Source organism: Galeopterus variegatus, unplaced genomic scaffold (genome assembly GCF_000696425.1).
Source record: "Galeopterus variegatus unplaced genomic scaffold, G_variegatus-3.0.2 Scaffold3943, whole genome shotgun sequence".
In the NCBI taxonomy this organism is placed as follows: Eukaryota; Metazoa; Chordata; class Mammalia; order Dermoptera; family Cynocephalidae; genus Galeopterus; species Galeopterus variegatus.
Genome location: NW_007730054.1, coordinates 353,508 through 366,659, shown reverse-complemented (window position 1 = coordinate 366,659; position 13,152 = coordinate 353,508). Strand labels below are relative to the sequence as shown.

General features: G+C 36.5%; 2 pseudogenes; both read left to right on the top strand.

Annotated features, from left to right (window-relative positions):
- Positions 1–7,016: 7,016 nt before the first annotated feature.
- Positions 7,017–7,840, top strand: LOC103601934 (annotated as a pseudogene).
- Positions 7,841–7,846: 6 nt separating this feature from the next.
- LOC103601931 lies at positions 7,847–8,517 on the top strand (annotated as a pseudogene).
- Positions 8,518–13,152: the final 4,635 nt, after the last annotated feature.

The following is a 13,152-nucleotide window of genomic DNA, read 5'->3' as shown; positions in this document are numbered from 1 at the left end:
AGTTTCCTCAAGTTCGAACTGAGAGGTGCAGGCAAGATGAGTTCTAAAAACTTCACAGATCTAAATTTTTAATAAGCCTGTAATAAACACTTTGGAGTAGTCTCTCTTAACAGTACCTTTTCATCCACCTGGGAGGTGTTTCCTGAACTTCACATACACATTGAAGGAGAACTGCTTCCACACGCAAACTGGTAGCTAATCATCCAGATACAACGCGTTCATTTAGCTTCTGAGGCAAGGTCATGAACTACTGCAGTCTTTGTACGTACCATCTGCTCTACAGTATTGAGGCCATCAACAAAAAGCAAATAGTAAATAACATAAAATAGGGTCCTATTTTACTCATACCAGCACAGATAAATAACGATATAAATCTCATGTCATTTAAAATCGTCATTAGCCATTTTAAAAAATAATCTTATTATAAAACAAGATGATTGGAGTATGAGGATGAACATATATTTTCATTACCATTATTTAGGTAAATGTGTTTTAGCTGTTGTCTATATGAATTCAACCACAGACTAGTTAGAGAAGAATATTTTTCAAGAGAAGAATATGGCAGATGTAACTGAGCATAGAAAGAATGACCTTGAGAAATTATTCGAAGGTGTTTAGATTATGTACTGATAAGGATCTGTCCCAGGAAACTTGTACATCACAAGAAATTTAATTTTTTTTGTCTTTCTTAACCCCTCTCCTATCCCTGACCTGGCCAGGAAAACTATCAGATGATAATAGTTAACATTCATTCAGAGTTTACTAGTCAGACACTGTGCCAGGAAATATATTATTATTTTCAGGTTATAGATTAGGAAATTATAAAATAAATGGGAGATATGGGATTTGAATACAGGGTACCTGAACAAAGCCCAAGCATGTAGTTACTGTTTGCACCACCTCTGCCTCCTGCTGGCCTCAGAGTATTTACAGCATCCAACATAGCTCTTGGCATATAGTAAGTACTTGGTTTATGTTTACTGAATTAATAAAGCAGTAAGTGGCTAAATAGGTAGAAGTAGATGGGGAAGCCAGAAGTGTGAAGACAGTGCGGGGAGTTGGTTAAGATGAAGTGAAATGCCCTCTGTGAAAGAAGCACTATCTTGGGATATGGAGAAAGGATTTTGTCATAGAAGTGTGTTTGTGGTTCACTGTGTGTGTGTGTGTGTGTGTGTGTGTGTGTGTGTGTGTGTGTTTTCTTGTGTTAGCACATATAAGAGTTTAAACATAAGAAGTTCTAAACTTAAAAGTGAGATTTAGGTATTATATTCCAATTTACAGCCAAACCAAATGTGGCAGAATATAGACTCCTAACAAGTAAGGATTATAATGGAAAACTTGGCAGGTCCTCAAGTATGCTGGTAGAATACATCACAATATTTCAACTCTCTCCATGTTTAGGCCTGGAATAAAGTAAAATTAGAGCATTTTCCCAATAGGCATTTAATCCAGTAATTATAACTGAATCTGTTCAGTCGCATATTTTTATGTGATCATTGGACTTTTCCCTACTTGTCAGACAGTAATCAATGGCTTAGCAGAAGGTTCATTAAGATGAAATATTTCTAACTGGGGCAAAGAAAAGGTCACAATATTTCCACTATTCTTAAGCCTTGTCAAACAATGACTCCAAATGGGAAAAGACAAGATGATGCAGTCTGAAATCTTGAGGTTTTGGTTGTAAGACATATGGAAAAATATAAACTTGATTCCATAGCATACTCTACTACAGTCATGTGTCTGTGTGGTTTTCATAATGCAGTTGAGAGAGTAACTACTGAAAGACTTTAAAATCACTTATTCTCTTGTAAATCTTTCTGGACCTAAGAATGTCAAGGTAAGTAAATTAGTGAATTATGTCATAGAAACAGCCTAGAGGAATATAATTTATAAATATCTGCATATTAAAAATACATACCTTTAAACAAACCTGGAAAAATCCTTAAAATTCTCAACGGTACACCTTTAAAATGAAACTGAAATTACAAAGTGGTGGATCTAGGGTTTGACACATTTTTAAAGGTTTTTTTGCAAAATGTATTGAAGATTGCATTACATAGGGCACAGCTATGGCCCAGATGCTTAAACAAAATGAAACTGAAATTACAAAGTGGTGGATCTAGGGTTTGACACATTTTTAAAGGTTTTTTGCAAAATGTATTGAAGATTGCATTACATAGGGCACAGCTATGGCCCAGATGCTTAAAATGGGACATGTACAGATCCTTAAGTCTATTTGCATCTAGGCTAATTATTAGTTTCTATTTAGAGTTATATGAAAATATTATTAAAATGTAAATAGAGCTATAACATCAAACAGAAAAATAAGTGGAAAAAACCTTTTGCTCTCTATGATTTTTAAATTGTAAAAAACAAATCCCCCAAACTGAATATTTTAGATTTTCATGTTTCATTCATTTCAATGAAATTGTTTTCAATAAGTTCAAGTAATACTTATTATGTACAGAGAGAAACTGTGAGTTTACCTCCAAGAATTTAGAAAAGTTGACTAGTCTTCTGTGTTAGAGACTGCCAAAATATTTACAATTCTGTTCTCTCTTCTTGTGCATACAAGATGACTACATTATACCCTTTCCCAATGGAATGTGGCCACAAATGACATACATCACTTTTAAGCCTGGTCCTTAAAGTGTCCCATGGGATCTTCCATGATGTTTCCTTTGTCAACATGCCTCGAAGCAAAGATACCCAGGTTGGTGAAGCCACTAGAAAGAAGGATCCTGGCTTTCTGAGTTATCACTTGGAAGAGAACCGAAGAGAGATGACATGAGACTATGACATGAGTGAGTCGTAAGATTTTATCATATTATCCACTGAGATTGGGAGAAGATTGTTTATAACAACTAGTTTTAATTATCCTAATATATATAGGAAAGTTTGTATCAGGTATAGCTGGTGGTGAAACAAAAACATAAATAATATAGAATCGACCTAGAAGTTGGGCATGAGCTTTGCAGAAACAAAGTAGAAGAGATAGAAATGCTTAATCTTCTAGAGTTGTAATATCCAATTATATAAATCTAGACCCCAAAGAATAAAAGATAAGACTTTTGAGCCACATTGGCCAAGTAAAACTTCTCAGTTTAGGAAAGTGACTGAGAATTGTCAATGGAAGAGACCACCGCTCACTAACTGAAACAAATAAACAAACAAAATCTTGAATTTATTACTTACTAAGAAAGGGAGAGCTGTGCTTGTGAGATAAACAGTCTACAGGCAAAGCAAAGACCTGACCTTGTTTCGGGAAGTATGGAATTCAAGAGCTGGCAAATTTTCACAAACAGAAGCTAGATATTGATCTTCAGCTGTAAAGTGAATAAGATTGTTGTAAACTAGCTATGTTTCATAAGGATGTTCACTGGAGGGAGGGTTTTGTTGATTGACTGGCTATGAAAGTGTCAAAATTTCCATTGATTAGTAGGATGGGTTTAAAACTAATTCAAGTTGTTACTTCTTCCTATTACCAGAAAACAGTCCATCCTTTCCTAGAGGATCAGGTCTATGATGAAATTAAAAATATGGTTTTCTCAACTATGGTTCTAGGTGGTTTTAAAATAATCACTGTTCAAATAAATGGATAAAGAAAATATGATATATATGCACAATGGAATACTACTCAGTCATGAAAGAGAATGAAATCCCATCATTTACAGTAACATGGATGAGCCTGGAAGACATCATGTTAAGTGAAATATGTCAGGCACAGAAAGATAAATACCACATGTTCTCACTCATGTGGGAGCTAAAGTGAAAAAAAGTTGAGCTTATAGAAGTAGAAAGTAGAATTGTGGTTACTAGAGACTGAGAAGGGTGGGGTGGGGGGATTGGGAGAGGTTGGTTAATAGATACAAAAATCACAGCTAGGAAGGATAAGTCCTAGTAACCCAGAAATCAACCCAGGTGCTTATAGCCAACTGATCTTTGACAAAGGCACGAAAAACATACTTTAGGGAAAGGACAGCCTCTTCAGTAAATGGTGCTGGGAAAACTGGATATCCATGTGTAGAAGAAACTAGACCCATACCTCTTGCCGTATACCAAAATTATCTCAAAATAGATTGAAGACTGAAGTATAAGACCTGAAACTATAAAACTCCTAGAAGAAAACATAGGGGATACACTTCGGAATGTAGGACTGGGCAAAGACTTTTTGAATAGGACCTCAAAAGCACAAGCAACAAAAGAAAAAATAAACAAATGGGATTATATCAAACTAAAAAGCCTCTGCACAGCAAAGGAAACAATAAAGTGAAAAGACAACCTATAAAATTGGAGAAAATATTTGCAAACTATGCATCCAACAAGGGATTAATGCCCAGAATATACAAGGAACTCAAACAACTTCACTGTAAAAAAAATAACGCAATTGAAAAATAGTCAAAGGAGCTGAATAGACATTTTTCAAAGGAAGACATATGGATGGCCAACAAGTACATGAAAAAATGTTCAACATCACTAATCATCAGGGAAATGCAAATTAAAACCACACTGAGATATCATCTCACTCCAGTTAGACTGGCTATTATGAAAAAGACTATGAATCACAAATGCTGGCAAGGACGTGGAGAGAAGGAAACACTTCTACACTGCTGGTGGGATTGGGGGAACTATAAATTAGTACAGCCTTTATGGAAAATAGTATGGAGGTTTCACAAAGAACTACAGATAGATTTACCATACGATCCAACAATCCCACTTCTGGGTATATACCCAAAGGAATGGAAATCATCATGTCGGACATATACCTGCACTCCCATGTTTATCACAGCTCTGTTTACAATAGCCAAAATATGGGACCAACCTAATCATCCATCTATGCACAACTGGATAAGGAAAACATGGTAGATATATACAATGGAATAATACTCAGCCATAAAATGGAATGAAATTCTGCCATTTGCAGTAACATGAATGAGCTTGGAGAAAATTAGATGAAATAATCCAGGCAAAGAAAGAGAAATCTGCCTGTCCTCACTGATACATGGGAGCGAAGAAAGGAAAAGGAAGGAAGGAAGGAAGGAAGGAAGGAAGGAAGGAAGGAAGGAAGGAAGGAAGGAAGGAAGGAAGGAAAAAACATTGAACTTTCAGAAGGAGAGAACACATCTATAGTTACTACAGGTGAGAATGGGGTAGGGAGAGGGAGATTAGGAAGTAATTGGGTGAGGGACACAAAGAATAATTACTATTTGTAATTATGAACATGCTAATAATATTGATTTTATCATCACATACTGTAACGAATACTAATAGTCAACTCTGTACTCCATAAATATATATAATCAAAAATAAATAAAGAAAAAAATAAGTTCTATTGGTGTACAGTAGTACTAGACGTCTATAATTAAGAATAATTTACTATATCTTTCCAATTAGTTAGAAGAGCTCAAATGCTCTCAACACAAAGAACTGATACATTTTTGTGATGACGAATATACTAATTACCCTGATTTGATCATCACACATTGTATGCATGTATTGAAATATAACTCTATATCCCATAATATGTTCAATCAATGTGTCAAGCAATCAATCTATAAAAATAAAAATAAACTAGTAGCTATAAAGTTGAGAGAAAAAGGCATCAAAGTGAGGAAGCAAAATAAATTAGAGTAAGGAGCTATGTCTGGAAAAGAATTTTGGGTAGGGTTATTGACCAGTACCATTGACATACAAGTGGCTGGAAGCAAATAGATAGAAGACTACTAAGATTTCAAAGTGATTGTATTGCCAGAGAAGCCATGAACATGGATCTAAGCCAACTAGAATCCTCCAACCTTCCATTGCTACAAAGCTGGCATACTACCCAGTGTCCACCTCCAATGAGTCCAAGGAGACAAACAGACAAGGAAATGTTCAATCAATGTGTCAAGCAATCAATCTATAAAAATAAAAATAAACTAGTAGCTATAAAGTTGAGAGAAAAAGGCATCAAAGTGAGGAAGCAAAATAAATTAGAGTAAGGAGCTATGTCTGGAAAAGAATTTTGGGTAGGGTTATTGACCAGTACCATTGACATACAAGTGGCTGGAAGCAAATAGATAGAAGACTACTAAGATTTCAAAGTGATTGTATTGCCAGAGAAGCCATGAACATGGATCTAAGCCAACTTGAATCCTCCAACCTTCCATTGCTACAAAGCTGGCATACTACCCAGTGTCCACCTCCAATGAGTCCAAGGAGACAAACAGACAAGGAGGAACCTACTGGAGAGCAGAGCCAGGGGTCACGAATAATGGACAAAGTAGTGGCTTCCAGAGAGCAGCAGCAGGCAGGGCCTGTTTAGAGCACTGGTACATTCTTGCAGCAGAAAACTTTGCAGTGCCCGCCTCACTGGATGTCATCACTGCCATGGAATGGGGACAGCTAGATGCCTCTCACACTTTACTTTTCTGAATAGGGGATTTTAATTATGGTTCCTCCTGTCCCTGCTGCATCACTGGACTTTGACTGAGGGCATGTAGTACACACGAAACTGACCCCAATAAGTCTCGCTGCAAGACTTGTTAGAGAATGTACTCCAGAAAAAAAAAAAAATACATATCCAGGAAAAAGAGGGATAAAAAATAAATGGTGAGGCAATAAATCAGGAAGGATTTATTTTCAAAACTAAGTAAGTATAGTTGTAAAAACAAATTAATACAGTTATAGAACTAACATCTCTGCTACCCCCTTTTCTAGTCATCGTGGCATGCAAGTGGGGCACCCACTGTGCCTGGGCCTTCACCATGAGCACATCAGCTTCATTGACATCAATACAGAAGGTCAGGAACTGAGATCTCAGAAGAAAATTCAGACAGTGGACTTCACGTGGATCTCACTCAAATTATTGAATTCTGTGATGTGTGTCTGAAGGAAGGTGATACACATGTTGAAGAAGCTTTGTTCTAAAGCCTACGTGAAAAGTTGGTCACATTTTGGGAAGGTGACCAACCATCTCTGAGACTGCAGTTGCTAGGCAACCTTTTCCATGGGATGGATAGGAATACTCCAGTAAGATGTACAGTGATTGCAGCCTCATTAAAGTAGCAGCATCTTGTAGGGGCATCCAGTACATTCTCACTGAGCTGGATCAAGTTAGAAAATGGGTTTCTGACTGAAATCTCACCACTGAAAAAAACACACCCTTAAAACTACTTTACGAGGCACTTGTGGATTGTAGGAAAAGTGATGCTGCTTCAAAAGTCAGGGTGGACTTGCTCAGAAGTGACACAGAGGATGGTGCTTCCCAGGCTCAGGTTGGTGACCACAGGTGTATGGGTCATATGAACATAGAAAGATCCAAATGCATTTCTTGTTGACTCTCTTTTTACTTTAAAACCATCTTCTTGGAAGAGGAATGGGTAAAGTGTCATGAAAATCAACTACAATGTATATTGAGAAGTTAAAGCAAAAAAACAAAAATAAAAAAAGAAAGAAAGAAAGAAGAAAGCAATAAAAAAAATCTTACTTTTTTGAAAGGCAAGCTTATCCACAATCTTTTAACCATTTCATTTTTGTAAGTGCTAAATTGGCATCATATGTCAAGTTTTGTCAGACTGATGAAGAATTCATTCGTTCACTTGGCCTTTTACATGAACAGAATATGGCAAAAATGAGACTACTTGCTTTTACAGGAATGGCAGCGGAAAATAACGAAATTTCTTTTGATACAATGCAGCAGGAACTTCAGATTGGAGCTGCTGATGTTGAAGCATTTATCATCGACGTGATAAGGACTGAAATGGCCTCCTGTGAGATTGACCATACCCAGAGAAAAGTCGTTGTGAGTCACAGCACATGTCGGACACTCGGAAAACAGCAGTGCAACAGCTTCATATGAACATAGAAAGATCCAAATGCATTTCTTGTTGACTCTCTTTTTACTTTAAAACCATCTTCTTGGAAGAGGAATGGGTAAAGTGTCATGAAAATCAACTACAATGTATATTGAGAAGTTAAAGCAAAAAAACAAAAATAAAAAAGAAAGAAAGAAAGAAGAAAGCAATAAAAAAAATCTTACTTTTTTGAAAGGCAAGCTTATCCACAATCTTTTAACCATTTCATTTTTGTAAGTGCTAAATTGGCATCATATGTCAAGTTTTGTCAGACTGATGAAGAATTCATTCGTTCACTTGGCCTTTTACATGAACAGAATATGGCAAAAATGAGACTACTTGCTTTTACAGGAATGGCAGCGGAAAATAACGAAATTTCTTTTGATACAATGCAGCAGGAACTTCAGATTGGAGCTGCTGATGTTGAAGCATTTATCATCGACGTGATAAGGACTGAAATGGCCTCCTGTGAGATTGACCATACCCAGAGAAAAGTCGTTGTGAGTCACAGCACATGTCGGACACTCGGAAAACAGCAGTGCAACAGCTGTACAACACACTTACTGCCTGGAAACACAACGTGAACAAAGTGAAAAACAGCCTCCTGAGGCTTTCTGACTCCTCAAGTTTTATGCATATAATTTTGTTCTTTTGGGTGGGGGGAATCCCTAAGTCACAGTAAAACATTTCAAACAAACAAAACATTTCAGGTGATATTCAGAAGGTATTTGGAGATGCAGAAGTAGCAGTGGAAATTAAAAGAGTTTGACATAACAACGTTTTCACTGCATTTACAGTTTTTCTCAGTTAGGTCTGCAGATCGATGTTTCAACTGTAAAAGTATCTCAGTCCCATGTGGACTAAAGAGCACTAGTGTATGTCAGACCAGGTTTCTGCAGGTTGTGCTAGATCAGCTGTCCTACATTTTAGTCCTCATCATAACTGCAGTCAGGAACAGGGGAGAAAAGGGGTGGGAAGGAGTGCTAGCCTCCCGGATTCATGTAGTTTGGCCACAGATTTTCTCTCCCCAAACATGTGTTCTCAAGATGGCTTTATATTTATTATTTCCAGAAGTTCTGATCATGGCTTCAGATTTCAGAGAGTTAGACATTGGATTTACCCAAAGAAGGATGGTAGATTTTATTTGTAAACAAATGTTTAAAAAATAAAAAAGTGTATTTTTTGAAATTGAAATAAAGAAAAAATAAAATTAACTTTTTGCAAGCCCAAAGGCAACAAGAAAGGTTAAGGAAGGTAAGCAACTCAGGAAGTTGTAGTCTGCTCAACATCTGGAGTCCTAAAGGAACATCATCCGTTCTCTGCAGCTGTTGCTGGAGAAATCCTAACTCTACCCAGGCATAGGAGTGAGAATGGAAGGCTACGGAAGATGGGCTTTAGATTTTAATGATTGTGAACTTAAATTTAATTACATTTTAACTTATAAGGGAGCAAGGGGAGTTTTTACTTTAATTCCATCCTGAAGATTTGATAATAAAAAGGACCTTATAATCAAATTTGAAGCATCTTTGTCCATATACGCAGAAGATCTGTACAAGGATTGTATGTATCTGGAAGATGTTTAAAAGGAGGATCTGTGTTGTGTCATGTTATTTTATGCACTACCTTTGGTAAGCTATATTGAATTACATATCTCAACACAATTAGAAATAAGAAATAGAATAAGGAGAGAATTTTCATCCTAGGATAGAATTAGGGCTGAAGTTAATTTGATTAGTATAAAATTTGACCTATTTCCATGCCTTCTGGTGACAAAATCTAAACTGCACACCATGGACCAAGGTGAATAAATAACAGAGGGGCTAGGGCTTCATGAAGATAGGAAGAATTCTCCTCTTTGTGTTGGAGGGTAGAAGCACTAGCCATACCTCTAGTTCATTTTAGGTTTGTTGGTTAAGAAATTAAAATGATAGAGAATGTTTTGGGGGACCCTTTTCCCTTTGCCTCCTGGTTCTCTGCAACACTTCTGGTAGGACAGCAGTCCTGACTTCTTACCCATCTCTTACTTGATCCATGGAGAAGAATGAGGTTATCTGATTGGTAGATCCATCCTGGTCCATGTTTCTCAGTTGAGTAGAACTGAACCACTACAAGGCAGCAAGCTCCAGATCAACAAGAGGCAGACAGACGTCTTGTTCTCTAGTTCCAAATGATCCTGTAGGCAGGTTGACTCCAGGTCTAGACTTGAAATAGGGCAGCAGGGCTCTTTCATGAACTGTCTAAAGTCACGTTATCCAGTTGGCTTCATCAGTAATAAAGCTAACATTTTTATCTCTATCTGGGTCTGATTTCTCAAATATATCTGGACATAAGAGGGGAAGAAAATAATTTTATTTACGGCTTCCTCTTTATGTATCTTGTGTTGTTACCCCAGCCTGGAGTGACTGACACCAGAATTCTCTCCCTTTATGATGAACAAATGCCTTATTCACAGGTAGACTTGACCCTAATTTACATTTTTCAGAGAATAAAGGATCTTATAGTAGAAAGGTCAGAACCTTAAAGTGAGAACACCTTAGTTAGAACACTGGGTCCATTATGATGCGACCGTGGGCTTATAATCCATCTTCCCTGAATTTGTTTTCTCATTTGGAAAGTGAGGATAATTTCTCTCTGGCAAGACTCTTTTGAGTATTAATTTAGATGTATTAAAAAAGCACCCAATTCTATACTCAGTGCAGTTGGTGTTCAATAATAGATTATTCTTGTTAGTAACTTTAATGACTTGTTAAGCAAAAGCAAACTTTTATAATATAGTTTCTAGTACATTATAGATAGTCAATAAATATTAATTCCCTTTAGTTCCCTTTAGTTGCCCCTGTGGAATGAGCAACAGAATCCAAACTAAAGAAGTTTTGCTTTATTTATTAAGTTAAAAAGTGCAATGCAAAAATCTTATAAAGAAACATCTGTCAAGTGAAATTCGTTTAAGTTTCTTTACTTGAGAAAGTTCTAGTTTGTGCTTCGTTATTTATGGTACAAGTTTAAGATCGTGCTGGGTGGCCCAGCTGTTCCTCCTGTGCATTAGGAATGCTGGGCACTGCATGCTTCTTAAATCCAAAAGCAACAGCTCTTTCCCTTGTGATCCAGCTCAATATGTAGAGGTAACTGGACCAAAAGCTGAGTAGGGCTTTTAACCAAAGCTAGGCTCTGCTTCTCCCAGTTTGCATGCTTTCTGTGGTTTATAATGTGATTGGTAACCAAGAAAGCTCAATATAACCATCTGGTTAAAATGTATACAAAACTGTAAACACTGGCAACAGCCTCAGTTTAGGAGAGGCAGCATGTTTATTCAAGAATATGGCATGATAGTAATTGGCTTCTGACATGCGATTTCCTTCTTAAGGCAAAAAATCAAATGACCCATGTTAGAAGGATTTTTTTATTAAAGCCTCACCCATGCAGTGCTTATTTTATTTTTAAAAGAAATCAGTGAGAAATGTAGGTGAGTAAAGGGGAAAAGGGTAGAGAGGGTTTTTTTTAAAAAAAGTGAAAACATAAAATCAACTTTAGGGATTTTTTTTATCCTTGAAAGAGTAATATTACTGGACCAAATGATAGTGTTTCTATAAAGAAAACACTATACCACTTCTCAAAGTATTTCTTAATATGCATCTAAAGTTTCATTGTTAAAGAGTCAAATTTTCCAAATCAGAGAAAAGTATTACTTCATGTTTCCCAAGTTTCCAATCACTTAACATATGAAACATTGAAGTTTTAGAGTCAAATGCTCCAAGTGAAAAGCATCTGTTTGATGTCGGCGAGGTCCCTGACAAACTCAGTGTTAAAAGACTCTTTGTGCTGCTCTTTGAAAATATATCACTTTGTAATAAATCTCTGGGCTCTGACACTCTTGGCGATGAGGTTTGCTTTATAGACTTATGCAAGAGGATCTGTTTGCCACACCTGGCTCTCAGAGATGAGAGTGGCAGACTTTGAAATCAAAATTAACACACAGCCTCAGGTTTAGATGCTGGCCTCGTACCTTTATTTTCTTTAGATCCAGAACATACAGTCTCACAAAAGTGGACTCTCTCCTAGCCTATCTGACTTTCTATTTCTTCTCCATTTCTAGAAAAGGAGATGCCAAATTATAACAGATGCAAGGAATTACAGTGTTGAAATATTAATTATGAATGTTTCTAAGGCTGTGTCATTATGACACTAATAAGTGGATTTTCAGATTGTTGGTACAATTATTTCAGCCATTGTGGGGACAAGTTGATTTGTCTTCAACATAAAATGTTGTATTTTGCAATCGCTTCAGGGAATGAGGCCTATAGTAAAGATGAAGAGCTTACTCAATATTGAAGAAAATAGTTATGAAGCTTTAGGTACCTAAATGTAGCACACTTCTTTAAGAAATTATATTATACATAAAGGAAATGAATTTCACCATCTAGAAATAACCACTTTGGCATATACTGGTATCTCTTAACACACACAAATTCACAAACATGCAAATATATATAAATGTGTGTCTGTTTAAAAAAAATAATATGGATGTCTTCACATATTGTTCAAGATAGCAGGGTCTTTCACATAACATGTTGGGAAGATCATTCACTCTCTCCTTTCTCTCTCTCTCTGGTGTGTGTGTGTACACACACATATATTCATTTGGCTGTTCATGTAATACTTCATTATATGGGTATTTCACAATGAAACCATCACATAGGCAAAGAACTAGATGGTCAGCAATGACTTCTGTATACCCTCCAGATTCCCACCTATTTCATGCCCTTTCCCTCCACTATCCTTAGCTTCCTGGCTTTCTGTCTATCATTCTCTTCCTTTTCAAAAAATAAACTGTACGTGCACACACGCAAGCACATGCACACAATATGTGACTTATTTTCTCTGGTATTTGACCTTTATAAAAATGGGATCATCTTGTTTGTGACCTTCTTTTTTCTATCACTCAACATCATGAATATTTTTAAGATTCATTTATACCGCTGAGTGCAATTCACTCCCATGCAATATTACATAGTAATAAAATACCACTATTTATTCATTCGGCTATTAATGGACAGAATTGAGTTGTTAGGGATGTGTGTATGTGTGTGTGTGTGTGTATTGTGTGTGTGTGTTGTTCTTATGAACACCACTGACATGAATATTCCTGTACATGTCTCCTGACACGTGCAAAAATATCAAAGAGTAAAAATATTGGATCATAGATGATGCTAATGTTTGGCTACACAATAAACTGTCAGATTATTTTCCAAAGTAGATTGCATCAATATAAAGTCCCACACAAAGTACACAAAAGTGCATGAAATTACTAGTTGCTCCA